Raw genomic sequence first — 15,435 nt, 5'->3', positions numbered from 1 at the left:
TATAGTTTATACATATATAGTATATAATATATGTATATATATATAGATATATATATGTATACGTATAATATATGTACGTATATGTATACGTATAATATATGTATACGTATATATATCTATATATATATACGTATACATATATTATATACTATATATGTATAAACTATAAGTAAGGTGACTAGCAGGCAGTTAGAAGCAGAGAAGTGCATCCCTTAATAAGAATGGGGCATTATATGCTTAAACAATAAGAGATTTGCTATTGTAAGATAGTAATGAATGTTCAGCATACATAGGGACAAATTGAGACAACAATAACAGAAAAGAGGAGGATTCAAAGAATCATATTCGCAAAGGAGAATGGAGACAAGGCACATGCAGAAGAAAAAGGATTTATGACTATCCTCTACATATTTGTAATGGCAACCACACACCAAAGATTCAGAACTGAAGTATATAGAATAAAACAAGAAAGACCAGAGGGAATTTCCACAAAACCCAACCAAAATTTAAAACAACAGACACACAAGAAAAAGAAAGCAATGGAGTCATCAAACTACCAGAAAGCAAAAGATAAAATGGCTAGAGAAAAAAAAAATGGCGTAGATGATAGAGACTCTGTTCATACCACTGGTGACCAAGTCAAAGTTCTGACAGAAACAAAGAGCAAACAGCAAGGAAAATTGCCTGGGATCTATATGAACAAGCCACACAACTAGAGAGAAAACTAAGAAATCGCCCAGCTAAGGCAGAAGGTAGGACAGGACGAGGATGTGAGGCTGCCCAGTCCCCAGTGGCTGAATGAGACAGAGGCTACAGCAGTGGCAGCCAACCTCTGCAGATCTCTTAAAGGGGCTGTATCCACAAGTGAACATTCACTGTGATGCTTCTGTTCGCTCTGAGCACCAGCCCCCATTCAGCTGTGCAGGGGGGCACCAGGGACTTACAGGGGGACACTGAGTCATCAGAGTGAAGGCTGAGGCAAGATTCACTCTGCACAGAAGTGCTAGGGGTATCCATTGTTCCCCTATTGAGCCTTCCCACCTCCCAGTGTGTGGACTCAGAGCAGCCACAGCAGAGAAATCATCAAACTGGATGACAGAGGTTGCTTTACCCAGAGGATTCCCAGAAACTCTGCCTCCCCAACTTGCGCCCCACCCAAGCCACATCCAAGTGTGTCCTCCCTTAGTAAGGTGCCTCTTGCTGAGCAACAACTAGATTCACATTGGAGGCAGCTGGCCTTGGTTTCTGGTGTGGCCTTTTGAGAAAACTATAAGCACAGCATCTGTGGATTGCTGAATCTTAACAAATGGCCCTGGAGGGGCACAGGCTGGGGCTAAATATGACCTGCAGCTGAACCCCTCTCAGGACTGTGCCACTGGATACCTACCACACAAAGCTGCACTAATAAGACCGGGAGACTCAGAAGCTTTGCTTAGTACATAGAAACAGACACAGAGAGGGAGCCAAAATGGAAAGACAAAGAAGCAGAAACCATATGAAAGAACAGAACAGAGATCTAGAAATAATGGAGTCAAACAATCTAACAGATACAGAGTTCAAAACACTGGCTATAAAGATGTTCAATGAACTTATGAGAAGTGTAGATGAATTCACTGAGAACTTTAACAAAGAGATAAAAAACAAAAAGGTGAAATGGAAATTATAAAAGAGAACCAGTCAGAAATGAAGAATACATGATCTGAGATGAGAAGTATATTAAAAGGAATAAACAAAGTGAATAATGAAGAGGATCAAATGACCTCTATAGAGGATAGGAAAGCCAAGGACACTCGATCAGAATGGCAGGAAAAAATAAACCAAGCTTATAATAATAAATTAAGGAGCCTAAGATATACTATTAAAAGTAAAAATATCCATGTCATAGGGGTACCGGAAACAAACAAACAAACAAACAACAACAAAAACAAAAACAAGACTTTGAAGAGCTATTTGAAGAAATAATGATAGAAAACTTCCCTAACCTGGTAAAGGAAATAGACATACAACCCCAGGAAGCTCAGACAATTCCCCAAACCAGGAACCCAAAGGGGCCCACACCAAGATACAACATAATTAAAACGCCAAAGGTTAAATACAAAGAGAGGATCTTAAAAAGCAGCAAGAGAAAAGCAGTTAGTTATCTACAAAGGAGCATCCATAAGACTAGCAGTTGATTTGTCAAAAGAAACTGCAGGACAGAAGGGTTTGGCACAAAATATTCAAAGGGATGAAAACCCAGGATCTACGACCAAGAATTCTTTATCCAGCAAAGCTATCATTTAGAGTTGAAGGACAGATAAAGAGCTTTCCAGACAAAAATAAGCTAAAGGAATTCATCAACACCAAGCTAGTATTACAGGAAATGATGGAGGGACTTCTTTAAGAAGAAAAAATATATATCAAAAACAGGAATAAAGAATGGTAACAACTACATTCCTATCAATAAGTACCACAAATGGAAAAGAATTAAGTGCTCCAACCAAGAGACAGAGTGGCTGAATGGACAAGACCCCTACATATGCTGCCTACAAGAGATTTATTTCAGATTAAAAGACACGTACAGGCTAAAAAGAAGGGGGTGGAAAAAGATATTGCCTTGATGGACCTAGAGGATATTACCCTGAATGAAATGGGTTGGATAGAGAAAGACAAATATTGCATGATTTCACATACATGTGGAATCTAAAGAAAAAAACTAACAACAACAGCAACAAAAGTGGAAATAAACTCATAGATACAGAGAATATTTAGGATGCTAGATAAGAAGAGGTTGGGGGACAAAAAATGGCAAAAGAATTTAAGAAGTACAAATGGATAGTTGCAAAATAGACATGGAGATGTAGAATGTAGCATGGGGAGGAGAGATAATAATGTTATAATAAATATATAAGGGGGAAGAAGGTACTAGATTTGCTGGGGCAATCACTTTGCGACTTTTGTGGATCTGATCAATATGTTATACAACTGAAACTGGCATATTATTGTATGCCAACTATAACTGAAAAAAAACTCATTGAATTGTACAATATAAATACAAGCAATTAATTGTCTATTATATTTTAATAAAGATGGGGAAAAAATAAAATGGCTATAGGAAAACCTCATAATTCAATAGTCACCCTATATGTAAATGGACTTAACCCACCAATTAAAAGGCACAGAGTTGCAGATTGGATCAAAAAACAAAACCCAACCATATGCTCTCTCCAGGAGACACATCTCAATTCCAAACACAAATGTAGACTCAAAATGAAAGGGTGGAAAATGCTATTTCAAACAAATGCCATTCAGAGAAGAGTCGGAGTAGTGGTACTAATAACAAACGAAATAGACTTCAAAATAAAAAAAGGTAAAAAAGATACTGAGGGACACTTCATAATGATAAAAGGAATCATACACCAAGATGACACAAAACTTATTAATATCTATGTTCCCAATCATGGATCCCCAAAATATATAAAGCAATTGCTAACAGAACTAAACAGAGTAACCAACCAAAACACTATCATAATAGAGGACCTAAATACTCCACTGTCAGGTATGGACATATTGTCCAAACAGAAAATCAATAAGGAAATAACATCCTTAAATGACACATTAGACCAACTGGACATAACTAACATTTACAGAGCTTTTCATCCCAAAACAAAAAAGAGAGAGAATGAACACAAATAAACAAAATCAGGGATTAAAGGGGAGAAATTATGACAGACATCACAGAAATACAAAGGATTATATAAGAATACTATGAAAAAATATGTAACACCAAATTTAATAACCTAAGAGAAATAAATCGGTACTTAGAAAAACACAACCTTCCTAGACTGAATCAAGAAGAACTGGAAAATCTAAATAGACTGATCAGCAGTATAGAAATTGAAATAATTATCAAAAACCTACCAAAAAGTAAAAGTCCAGGACCAGATGGCTTCACCAATGAATTCTACCAAACATTCAAATGTTTAATACTTATTCTCCTCAAACTCTCCCAAAAAATCGAAGAGGAGGCAATACTTCCTAACTAACTCATTTTGTGAGGCTAGTATTACCCTGATACCAAAACCTGGTAAAGAAAACACAAAGAAAGAAAACTACAGACCAATATTCCTCAATAAGAAAGATGCAAATATCCTAAAATAGATACTAACGAAACAAATACGGCAATATTAAAAAGATTATACACCATGATCAATTGGGCTTCATCCCAGGGGCCTAGGGATAGTCTGACATACACAAATCAATTCATGTAATACACCACATAAACATATTAAAAAATAAGAATCACATGATCATATCAATAGATGCAGAAAAAGCCTTCAACAAGATACAGCATCCATTAATGATCAAAACACTTAACAAAGTTCACATTGAAGGAAAGTACTTAACATAATAAAGGCCATAGGCAACAAACCCTTAGCAACATTATAGTTAATGGCGAAAAACCAAAAACCTTCCCTCTAAGATCAGGAACAAGGCAAGGCTGTCCACTATCGCTACTGTTATTCAATATAACATTGGAGGTCCTAGTGAGTGCAATCAGGCAAGAGAAAGACATAAAAGGCATCCTGACCAGACACTTCTCTCTAGAGAACATACAAATGGCCAACAAATATATGAAAAGATGCTCAACATCACTAGCTATTATGGAAATGCAAATCAAAACCACAATGAGATACCACCTCACACCTGTTAGAATTGATATAATCAACAGGACAAGTAATAACAAATGTTGGAGAGGATGCGGAGAAAAAGGAACCCTCATACACTGCTGGTGAGACTGCAAATTGGTACAGCCACTATGGAAAACACTGTGGAGTTTCCTCAAAAAACTGCGAATTGATATTCCATATGATCCAGCAATCCCTCTAGTGAGTATTTACTACGAAGACTTGAAATCCCATATCCGAAAAGATATTTGCACACCGATGTTCATAGTGACATTATTCGTGGTGGCCAGGACATGGAAGCAAACCGAAGTGTCCTACGATCGATGACTAAATGAAGAAGCTGTGCTACAATGGAATATACAATGGAATATTATTCTGCCATAAGAAGAGATGAAATATTGCCATTTGCAACAACGTGGATGGACCTTGAGATAATCATACTAAGTGAAATAAGCCAGACAGAAAAAAGTTGAAAATCATATTATGTCACTTATTTGTGGGATGTAAGCCTAAAAGCAACAAATGAACAGGAAAAATAAACAGAGACTCATGGACATATAGACTAGTGGTTACCAGAGAGTAAGGAGGAGTTGGGGAAGTAGATGGGGGGAAAAGGGTCAAATATGTAGTGACAGAAAGAAATCTCACTATGGGCAATATATATGCCTTACTGCTAGGTTGTACACCTGAAACTTACTGGATTTTGTTAACCAATGTCACCATAATTAAAAAAAAAAAATTGGCAGATGACTTTCATGAAAAAACCTCATGGTTGATAGGCTACTCTAATATGATCACGTGCTTCTATATCCATAGATTGAATCCCATGCTTAATGATATTTTAACATATTTTTGATAATTCTACTTTTTTATTGTAATTATACACATATTAAATTTTATGTATACTGAAGAATGATGCTCACTAAAAACAAGAATTGTTTCTATGAAAACTCAGTCGATCATTTTGCAAAAACTCAATAAGGGGGGAATTCCTCAAAATGTGCTGTCAAATTAGTTTTGGATATGATAGCTGTGAAATATAGGGGGAGAAAACTCTGGAAGGAATCTGTACGCATATTGCTTTGCAAGCATCTACATTCTTGTTCCATGTTAAATAAGCAAATGCTGGAATCATAGATGAGGCATTATGGGTATAGTTTATGGAAAAAAGACAAAGGGAAAATCAATCAAAAGTCCTTACTCAAAAAAGCCTGACCCTCTTGTAGGCAGCATATGTAGAAGTCTTGTTTTCTTATTCATTCAGCCACTCTAGCTTTTGGTTAAAGCACTTAATTCTTTTCCATTTGAGGTACTTGTTGATAGGAATATAGTTATTACCATTCTTTATTCATATTTTCGATACGTCCTTCCTAGAAAAAAAAAAGTCTCAACTCTACATCAAAAGATAGGCATATGGATAAAAAAGTTTTTGTGTCAAAATTAAAAGTTTATGATGCTTATATGTATATGAAAATATTTATTGTTATTTTCTGCTTTAGTAAATTTTAATAATTAACTGACCAACAACCACCAGTGACTGCATTAGTTAAAGAAGATTCTAATGTATCCACATATAGTTTTTGTACTTAAAAAAATACAGACTATATAATTAAGTTTTCAGAAAAGATTAAACTGGGATAAAATGTAGTATAATAAGTTATTTTTACTTTTTCCTTATACTTGTTCTGTTTTCCAGATAAATGCAGTAGACATTATAAAATTTAAAAGCATAGTGCCATACAAAGAGTCTTATAGATGCTTTCTAAAGCTGATCCCCACATTCAAAATATTTCTCATACTCCCCTCGGAAAACTGTTCTTGAAATCACAGATGATAATCACTCATTCTCCTTACTTTATGGATATTCCTCACTTTTTTATCCCAAAATATGACTGTATTAGCTCTGCCTGCCATAACAAAATACCATACACTGGGTTGTTTAAACAACGGAAGTTTATTTCTTGTACTTCCAGAGGCTGGAAGTTTGAGATCATGGAGCCAGATAGGCAGATTCTGGTGAGATGTCTCTTCCTGTCTTTCAGACAGCCTCCTTCTCACTGTGTCCTCATAAAGCACATAACTCTTCTTCTCTCTCCCTCGTCTAATAAGGCCACCAATCCTATGGAATAAGGTTCCACTCTCATGACCTAATTTAACCTTAATTACTTCCTAAAAGCCCTATTTCTAATTATAGTCACATTAGTCACATTTGAGAGTTAGATGTTCAACATATGCATTTGGAGGGGGTGCACTTCAGCCCATAGCGATGACCCAACTTAATAGCCCACTTTAGTTACCATAATGCCTCTTAATAACTTTGGGCTATTTCCAAAAATTAAATTCACTCTCAAATAATGAAGATTTGTGAGGCATTTTGGAAAGAATGTGCCCAGTTACAGAAGTCTATACAAGAGTTCCAAGAATGTGCTGAGTACCTGAAATAAATATGGGGAGGCGACACAACATGATGATGGCTAAGAATGTGGGCTCCGGAGCCAGATGGGTCAAGTTCTGACACATTTACCCACTAGAGGGATGATCTTGGGCAGGCTATTTAATCTAAGTCTCACTTTCCTCAAATGTAAAATAGGATAGTCAGAAGCCAAACACAAAAGACCACAAAATATGTGATTCCATTTAAATGAAATGTCCAGAAATGGCAAATCCATTGAGACAGAAAGCAGATTGATGATTGTCAGAGATTTGAGGGAGGGGGAAATGGAAGTAATATGGGTTTTTTTGGGGGGGAGGATGAAAATATTTTGGAATTAGATATTTGTTATGACTGTACAACATAGTGAATATACTAGACCACTGAAGTGTGCACTTTAAAAGAGTGAATCTTCTGGTATGTAGATTGTATTTCAATTTAAGAAAAGAATCATAGGGAGTATCTAATAAGAATACTTAACATGGTGTCTGGCACATAGGAAGAGCTCAAGAAGTATTGGCTGAAACAGTCATGAGGATGTAAAGTATAACATAAAGAATGTAGTTAATAATATTATAATAGTTATGTATTGTGTCAGATGGGCACTAGACATTGGGGTGATCACTTTGTAAGTTATATAAATGTTTCATCACTATATTGTACACCTGAAAATAATATAATTATATGTCAACTATAATTGAAAAATAAAAAAAAATATTTTAAAAAGTGTTGGCTTTTGTAGAGTGATCATATTTTATCACTCAAATTGGGACACTTTTGAGGGTTGACAAGGGTACTAGTAATTATTATACTGTTACAACAGGTGTAAATCAGGACTGTCTGGGCAATCTCTGATATCTGGTCACCTAACTATTAACATTTGGACTGATTGAGGGCTCTGTTTTGACAAAGGCAGCATTTATTATAATATTCAAGATCTGGAATATTAAATATCACAAACATGAGTATTAGTTTCCCCTCATAGAAATTAATGCTTGTTGACCATTTCTCCAATGGCAAGTGAATGAACTGCCTTTCAGTCATGTTAACCCTGATTCCACATTTTCATAGGTAAGGCTCAACCATAACAGCCACACAAAAAGACAGGGACAGAGAACTGCTTCATTTGTCTTAACCTTCTCCCTAAACACTTTAAAAGCCAATCCATCACCTCTCCTTTAGCATGTTCTTTCTCCATACTTTATTCTCTTTTTCCAATTCTTATTGTTCTCCTTTTGTAATTTTCCCCTGCACAAACTGCAGGCTTACTTTTGATGCACTTGGTTTTGTCCTTTTGTATATGCCTTTACTCTTTTGTGATTCTCTCCACTTCCCCTTCAATTTGACACACATTATTGAGCACCTGCTCTGTGCCAGGTACTTTCCTGGGCTTGAGGCATTATGAGGTGAATAAGACACAAGCATTACTACCAAGAAATACATAGGCTGGTAGGCAAGGCAGGCATATCAATAGGTAATCGCAGTAGTTGGGGCAAAGTGCCATTATGGAAGCAGGGGGTAATATGTATATAGGGAGTAATATGAGATCACATCCACAGAGCACTTAACCCAGGAAGAAGGGAAAGGATGAAGCACAATGGATTCCTAACAAAAGGGTCACCTAATCCAAGACAGGAAGTAAGAGTTGAAGTTAGCCAGGTAAAGAGAAGGGTGGGAGAGGAGTATCAGAAAGAGATGAGATTATAAAACCTGGTGTGAACAATGAAACTATAAGTGGTGTGGCATTTGGAAAGGAGTGAGATAGTCACAGAAAAGTGGGCAGGAGCCTTACCAAGAAGGGCCTTTTGTGCCAGGTGAAGCCATATACCTGAAGGCAGGGTATGGGGTGGGGGTAGCTGAATGATTTTAAGCAGGGAATTGACATAGTCAGTAGTTGTGTTCCAGAAACCCCGTCCTGGCAGTATTTAAGGTAGAGCCTTCCAAACTGTAAAGAGCATATGAATCACCTGAGAATCTTGTTAGAATACAGATTCAGATTCAATAGTGGGGGGTGGGGCCTAAGAATCTGCCGTTCTCCCAAGCTCCCAAGTAAGAATGATGCTGCTGCTTTGTGGACCACACTGAAGAACAAAGCTGTGAGGAAGGATTGGAGGATGGGGCAAAACAGGTGATGGACAGACAAGGTGGGACTGCTGCAGCAGTTCAGGTAAGAGAAGGTAGTAGCATGGACTACAGCAGTGATAGAATAGAAAGAGGTAAGACGTGACACAAAATGCCATGATAAGTGCAATTGGAATTAGGGAGGTCAGGAGGAGGAAGAGGCCTAGAGATTCTGGTATTCTCTTTGCTTGTTCCCCTTTTGCCTTTGGCCAAGGTCAGGGCTTGCATACACTATGGCCGAACTTAGGCTACATTTTGCTGCCTTTTTTATTCACCTTTATGCCTTGCTGTGCTAATCCCTGACATTTTCTTCCCATGCCCACCTGTCAGAGAGTAGTGATGCTGGAATACCAATGTCTGCACATATTTGAGCCACTCCTTTGACACTCTATCCTTTGCACTGGTATGGAAATTCACGGCTTTTCAAAAGTTTCCTGCTGACATAAACTTATAAAATATTTTTTTGACACTCCGCCACTGATGTGTTCACTGATTCCTTTTAAAGTCAGCCACCTGAAATTTTCTTTCTAGTCATTTATGGTGTATCTGAGCTTCCCTGTGTATTACTCCACTTGCAACTTACCCTAATCACCCACTCTGGCACTGGTTCAGAATCAGTTCCATCTAGAGTAGTATAAACACATTGCCACTAAGCATCTTCATGGAGACAACTTCTAGCTGCTCTGATGGCTAATTTCCATCTCTCCTTTTACTCTTCCTATCCTGAACTCTGAATGGCATTTTGGAACGCAGAACCAAGCAGAGCACTCTAGTGAGAGGATCTGATTTTTGGTGAATAAAACAAGAAGTCTAAAGTATTTTGGTACAGTCTGGTGTAGTTCCAGGTACAGGATGTTTTCAGTGACCCTGATTTAATTTCATCCATGTAGAGAAATCTTGTTCTGTATCTTGGTATATACTCCTTCACCACAATCCAGCTCTCTGTTTATAAACAATAGGCATTCACTTCATTTACAGAGAGTTTGGACCCCTCCAAAGGTGAATCTTTCTCTTTTCCTGTCATCTAAAAGTTACTTTAAGAAATCCCAGAATCCCTCAGGGATTAAAGGGTTGTTTTGCTTTTCATTAAAAATACAAATATCCTGACATTGTAAATAACAACAACAAAAACAAGACACATATCCTACACATTTACCAATATAATCAGATGCAACCAATTTTCTAAAAGTTAAACATAATTTCAAAGTTTGCACTGGGTAAACCACCTAGGGAACTAGGACATGGTGCTCCTTTAGAGTAGGGCAGAAGAAATTATTGCCCAACCTGTAATCCTTCTGGGGCAATGAACACCTGGTAAAAGAGAACTGCTGAGAGTGGTGAGAGGCTAATTACCAGGTAGCAGCAATTTATTCTAAAATGGAGCCCTCTCTGCAAGCAGTCAAGTCTTTTAGCATCTGGTGGAAAGCAAGGTACAGTTAAATACATCAAAGAACAAAGAATTGGTAGGAACTCAACAGAGGCACTTTCCCCAGAGACCACAGAACTCAGCAATAAACCCTGGAGGGAAGCACAGTTTAACTGGGTACTTAAGATTTCATGGTGGCAGTAAGCAGAGAGACCAACCCTTGTAGTTGCTTGTACACATGTAAAATTGACACCAAATTATAACTGATTATTTTATTTCTGAAAACTTAAAAGATTGCATGAGTGATAGATGGAAGGCTTAAAGTTGCTTAAGATTAACTGCTCAGAAAGCTTTCCAACCCACGTGGCTGTCTTAAGGGATCCTAGAGAATCAAACTGAGCAGCTGCTTGCCCACCACTCTTTACTCACAACCATGTCAATACTGACTAAACTAAGTTAAGAAGAGAAGTGTGGAATCAGAGAGCTAATCTAGTTCCTGATAGATGATCCTTTCTGGCAGACACCTTTTTAAAGCTACAAGAGAATGATGTGTCATTGCCTAAGGCCTTATATAGGTTTGGTAATAACTTAGGTTGCATCTGATTCATACTCTTCGTCGGATGGTGTTTAAGAGACTGATTGCACAGAGTTACCCTTCCTACTAAAGGAAAAAGAAAAAAAAAACAAGATTACCACCTTAATAGCAATCTTGCCCTCATTCCTAGGACATTGAAATTATTATGCCCATATTGAAAAGTCTGTTGAAAAGTGCCAGTGTAATAATAGCATTCTCAAGACTGCTCCCGAGTCTTGTCGAAATTACTAGCTACTCTGGGTAATTAAAACAATTATAACTGTTTGTTTCCACATAATGCTTTCTTACTAAACCCATGTGGTACACATGATGCACAACCAGATTCCAAATAGTTGGATTTTCTTTTAAACTTCAGGGTGATAATGCATGCTGTATATATCTAGTAATGTGGAACATTCAAAACACAATAGAGACCATCAGATGTCACGTAGTCCAAGCCTTTCATTTTACAAGTAGGGAGATTTAGATCCAGAGCAGGAAATAGAAGTGCCCAAGGTCTTTCAGCCGGTTAATAGCAGAACTGGGACGAGAACCCAGGTCTTCTGGCCTCCAGTAATGGGTTCATTTTATTACACCAGGCTGTCCTTAAATATAAAGGAAAAACTAACAGCTAGGTGTATGAAGGACAAGAAAGAGATAAACAGCTAAAACTTGTTCCCTTAATTCACTCTTTTTTTCTTTAGCACCTTTTCTCACATTTTGATTATACTATTGACCCCCTCTTCTCTCCTTCTGCTTATTACTTCAGTGTCTCTCCTACAGCCTCTCTTTCCTCACTTGCTCTCCATTCCAGTATCTTCTTTTCCTAGAATCAGTTTTACTCCATTTATAAAAAGTGCTGACTCTGCTGCCCATCAAGGCTGTGATCAGATTGAAAGCTATACTGTTCTGACAGGTTGTGAATTTCACAGAAGCCCTATAAAAAGGCCATTACAGAATAATGCCTTTTAAAACATCTACTTAATAAGAGGCCATGAAACTCAACATATTCTGTGGAGAATCTGTGTTGACAGAACAGAAAATCTTTTAAAAATATATTCAGAAACTATTTAAAACTAAATAGCATAGGAGGCACGTGTGGAGTTTAGGGATCCATAAGAAAGTAGCATTTCAATGTATAAAGTATAAACCAAAATGTTGAAATCTGGATGATGGGATTATACTTGAATTTTATTTTTTATTTTTGCTTTTCAGAATTTTCTAATCTTCTTATAATGAATTTATGTTCTATCATATACTGAAGCTAGATTTGGAGATTGAAAAAAAAATTAACCTCTAAGGACTTCTAACTGATTAGCAAAACAAGAGGCCATATGAGCTATCGCTCAAATTAATCACCCTGTCACAAAGTGTCTCCTTCCTCCATCCTTTTAAAATTCCCATGTTAGCTGGGCATGCTTGCTTGTGGTCACCTGCAACACCTGCGGACTACACTAAAGGACCAACTCTGCCCTGCAGTAAGAAGCCTGTAAGGGGCTCCTGCTTTAGTCTTAACTTGACTTCTTGCCAAGCTCCACTCTTGCAGAAGACACTTAGGTCTTAAGTCTTAGGACCCGTTATTTAATTTGTGTTTCCTTTGTTTGGTGCTGGCTTAGACCTGCAATGTCAGCCAGCTAGGCTCCACTAAGCTCTGCTTTTGTCTTGACTGATCTCCACCCGTGCTGTATACACAACAGCTGCTTCAAGATTATTTGCAGAACCCGTAGCTCAGTATAACTTAACTCCTTGACCTGCTTGCAGCTTTCTACTCCTTTCCCTCTAGCCTAACCTGGCATATAGCCATCCAAATCCTTAGCGCTAATTCACACAAGTGGACCTTGGGATGGCCTGAGCTCTACAACCCAAAGCTTAGGGGTTACATAATCTTCTCAGTCTGCCTTAGTCTAGGCTGATGCCAGGTTCACAGAGCTCTGTCGTCCTTCTTCCTCAGGGCTATTTCAATATGGCAGATCTATTGTTAGGTTGTGCAACCGTACCCAGAGACACTCACTGCCAAGCACATTGCACATCTAAAATTCTAATGTACAAGAAAGAGAAAGAGTGGTTTGACTTGCAAAATACAGAATTGTGAGAACATGAAAAGTGGGTAGTGGTAGGAATTGTTACTTATTGGCAACTTTTAGTGGGAAACTGGATCCAAAGAGATACAAAAGTTTGGGTCTTAAAATTAATTGCAAACTCCCAATTTAAGCTTTTCCAATAACTTTCTCCTTTTATTTTCTTTTTAAAGACCTTTATTGAGGTATAATTTACATATCATAAAATTCACCTCTTTTAAGTATATAATTCAGTAATTTTCAGCATATGTACAGGGTTATGCAACTATTGCTACATCAATTTTGGAGTATTTTTATTCCCCACCCCCCCAAAAAAAAATCGTGTACACATTAGCAGTCATTCTCCTTCTCTGTCTCATCCATAGGCAACCAGTAATCTACTTTCCGTCTCCATAAATTTACCTTTTCTGGAAATTTCATATAAATGGAATGATACAATATTTAGTCCTTTTTTCCTTCTCTTTTCACTTAGCATAATTTCCCCCAGCTTTATTGAAGTATAATAGACAATTAGATGCTTGTATTTACATTTTACAATTCAACGAGTTTTCCATTATAGTTTGTATACAATAATATATTAGTTTCAGTTTATACAGCATAGTGTTTAATAGTGTTTAGAGATCTATATAACTCACAAAGTGATCACCACACTAAATCTAGTACTTCTCTTCCCCCTTACATATTTGTACAACGCTGTTGACTATTTTCCTTATGCTACGCTTTACATCTCCATGACTATTTTGTATCTATCCATTTGTACTTCTTAATCCCTTTGCCCTTTTCACTGTCTCCCCAACCCCCTTCCCATCTAGTAGCCCCCAAAATATTCTCTGTATCTATGAGTTTGTTTCTGTTTTTGTTGTTGTTGTTCTTTATTTTGTTCTTTAGATTCTACATGTACTTGAAATCATGTGATATTTGTCTTTATCTGACTGACTTCATTCAGCGTGATACCTCTAGGTCCATTAAGGCAATAACTTTATCCATCCCCTTCCTTTTAGTCTGTGTGTGTCTTTTAATCTGAAGAGAGTCTCTTATAGGCAATGCATGTAGGGGGCTTGTTTTCTAATTTATTCACCTACCCTATCATTTGGTTGGAGCATGTAATTCTTTTCCATTTGAGGTACTTGTCGATAAATATATAGTTATTACCATTCTTTATTCCTGTTTTTGATACATATTTTTTCTTCTTAAAGAAGTCCCTCCAACAATTGCTATAATACTGCCTTGGTATTGATGAATTCCTTTAGCTTATTTTTGTCTGGGAAGCTCTTTATCTGTCCTTCTATCTAAATGATAACTTTACTGGATAAAGTATTGTTGGTTGCACATCCTGGGTTTTCATCCCTTTGAATATTTTGTGCCAAGCCCTTCTGTCCTGCATAGTTTCTTTTGAGAAATCAACTGCCAGTGTTATGAGTGCTCCCTTGTAGGTAACTAACTGCTTTTCTCTTGCTGCTTTTAAGATTATCTCTTTGTATTTAACCTTTGACATTTTAATTATGTTGTGTCTTAGTGTGGGCCTCTTTGGATTCATTTTTTTGGGAGGACTCTCTGAGCTTCCTGGGGTTGTATATCTATTTCCTTTACCAGGTTATGGAAGTTTTCTATTCTTATTCCTTCAAATATATATTCAACTTCTGTTCTCCCTCCTCAGGTATCCCTATGACACAGACGTTGTTACCCTGAATTTTGTCCCATAGGGTCCTTAAATTATCATTACATTCTTCGTTTCTTTTTTCCTGTTTTTGTGATTGGGTGTCCTTGGCTTCCTCATCCTCTATATCAGTGTTTCGATCCTTTTCTTCCTCCACTGTTGATTCTCGCTAATATACTCTTCATCTCAGATAACATAGTCTTCATTTCTGACAGGTTCCTTTTTATAATTTCCATTTTTATGTTTTTTTTTATCTCTTTGTTAAGGTTATCACTGAGTTCATTAACTCTTCCACCAAATTCACTGAGCAGCTTTATAACCAGTGTTTAGAACTCTGCATCTATTAGATTGCTTGACTCCATTATTTCTGGATCTCTATTCTGTTCTCTCATATGATTTCTGCTTCTTCGTCTTTCCATTTTGGCTGTCTTTCTGTGTCTGTTTCTATGTACTAATCAAAGCTCCTAAGTCTTCCGGTCTTTTTAGCGTGGCTTTGTGTAGTAGGTGTCCAGTAGCACAATCCTGAAGGGCCAAGTTTAGC

Source organism: Pteropus medius, unplaced genomic scaffold, assembly GCF_902729225.1.
Source record: "Pteropus medius unplaced genomic scaffold, Ma_sr-lr_union100, whole genome shotgun sequence".
Lineage (NCBI taxonomy): Eukaryota > Metazoa > Chordata > Mammalia > Chiroptera > Pteropodidae > Pteropus > Pteropus medius.
Note: the sequence above shows the minus strand (reverse complement) of the source record.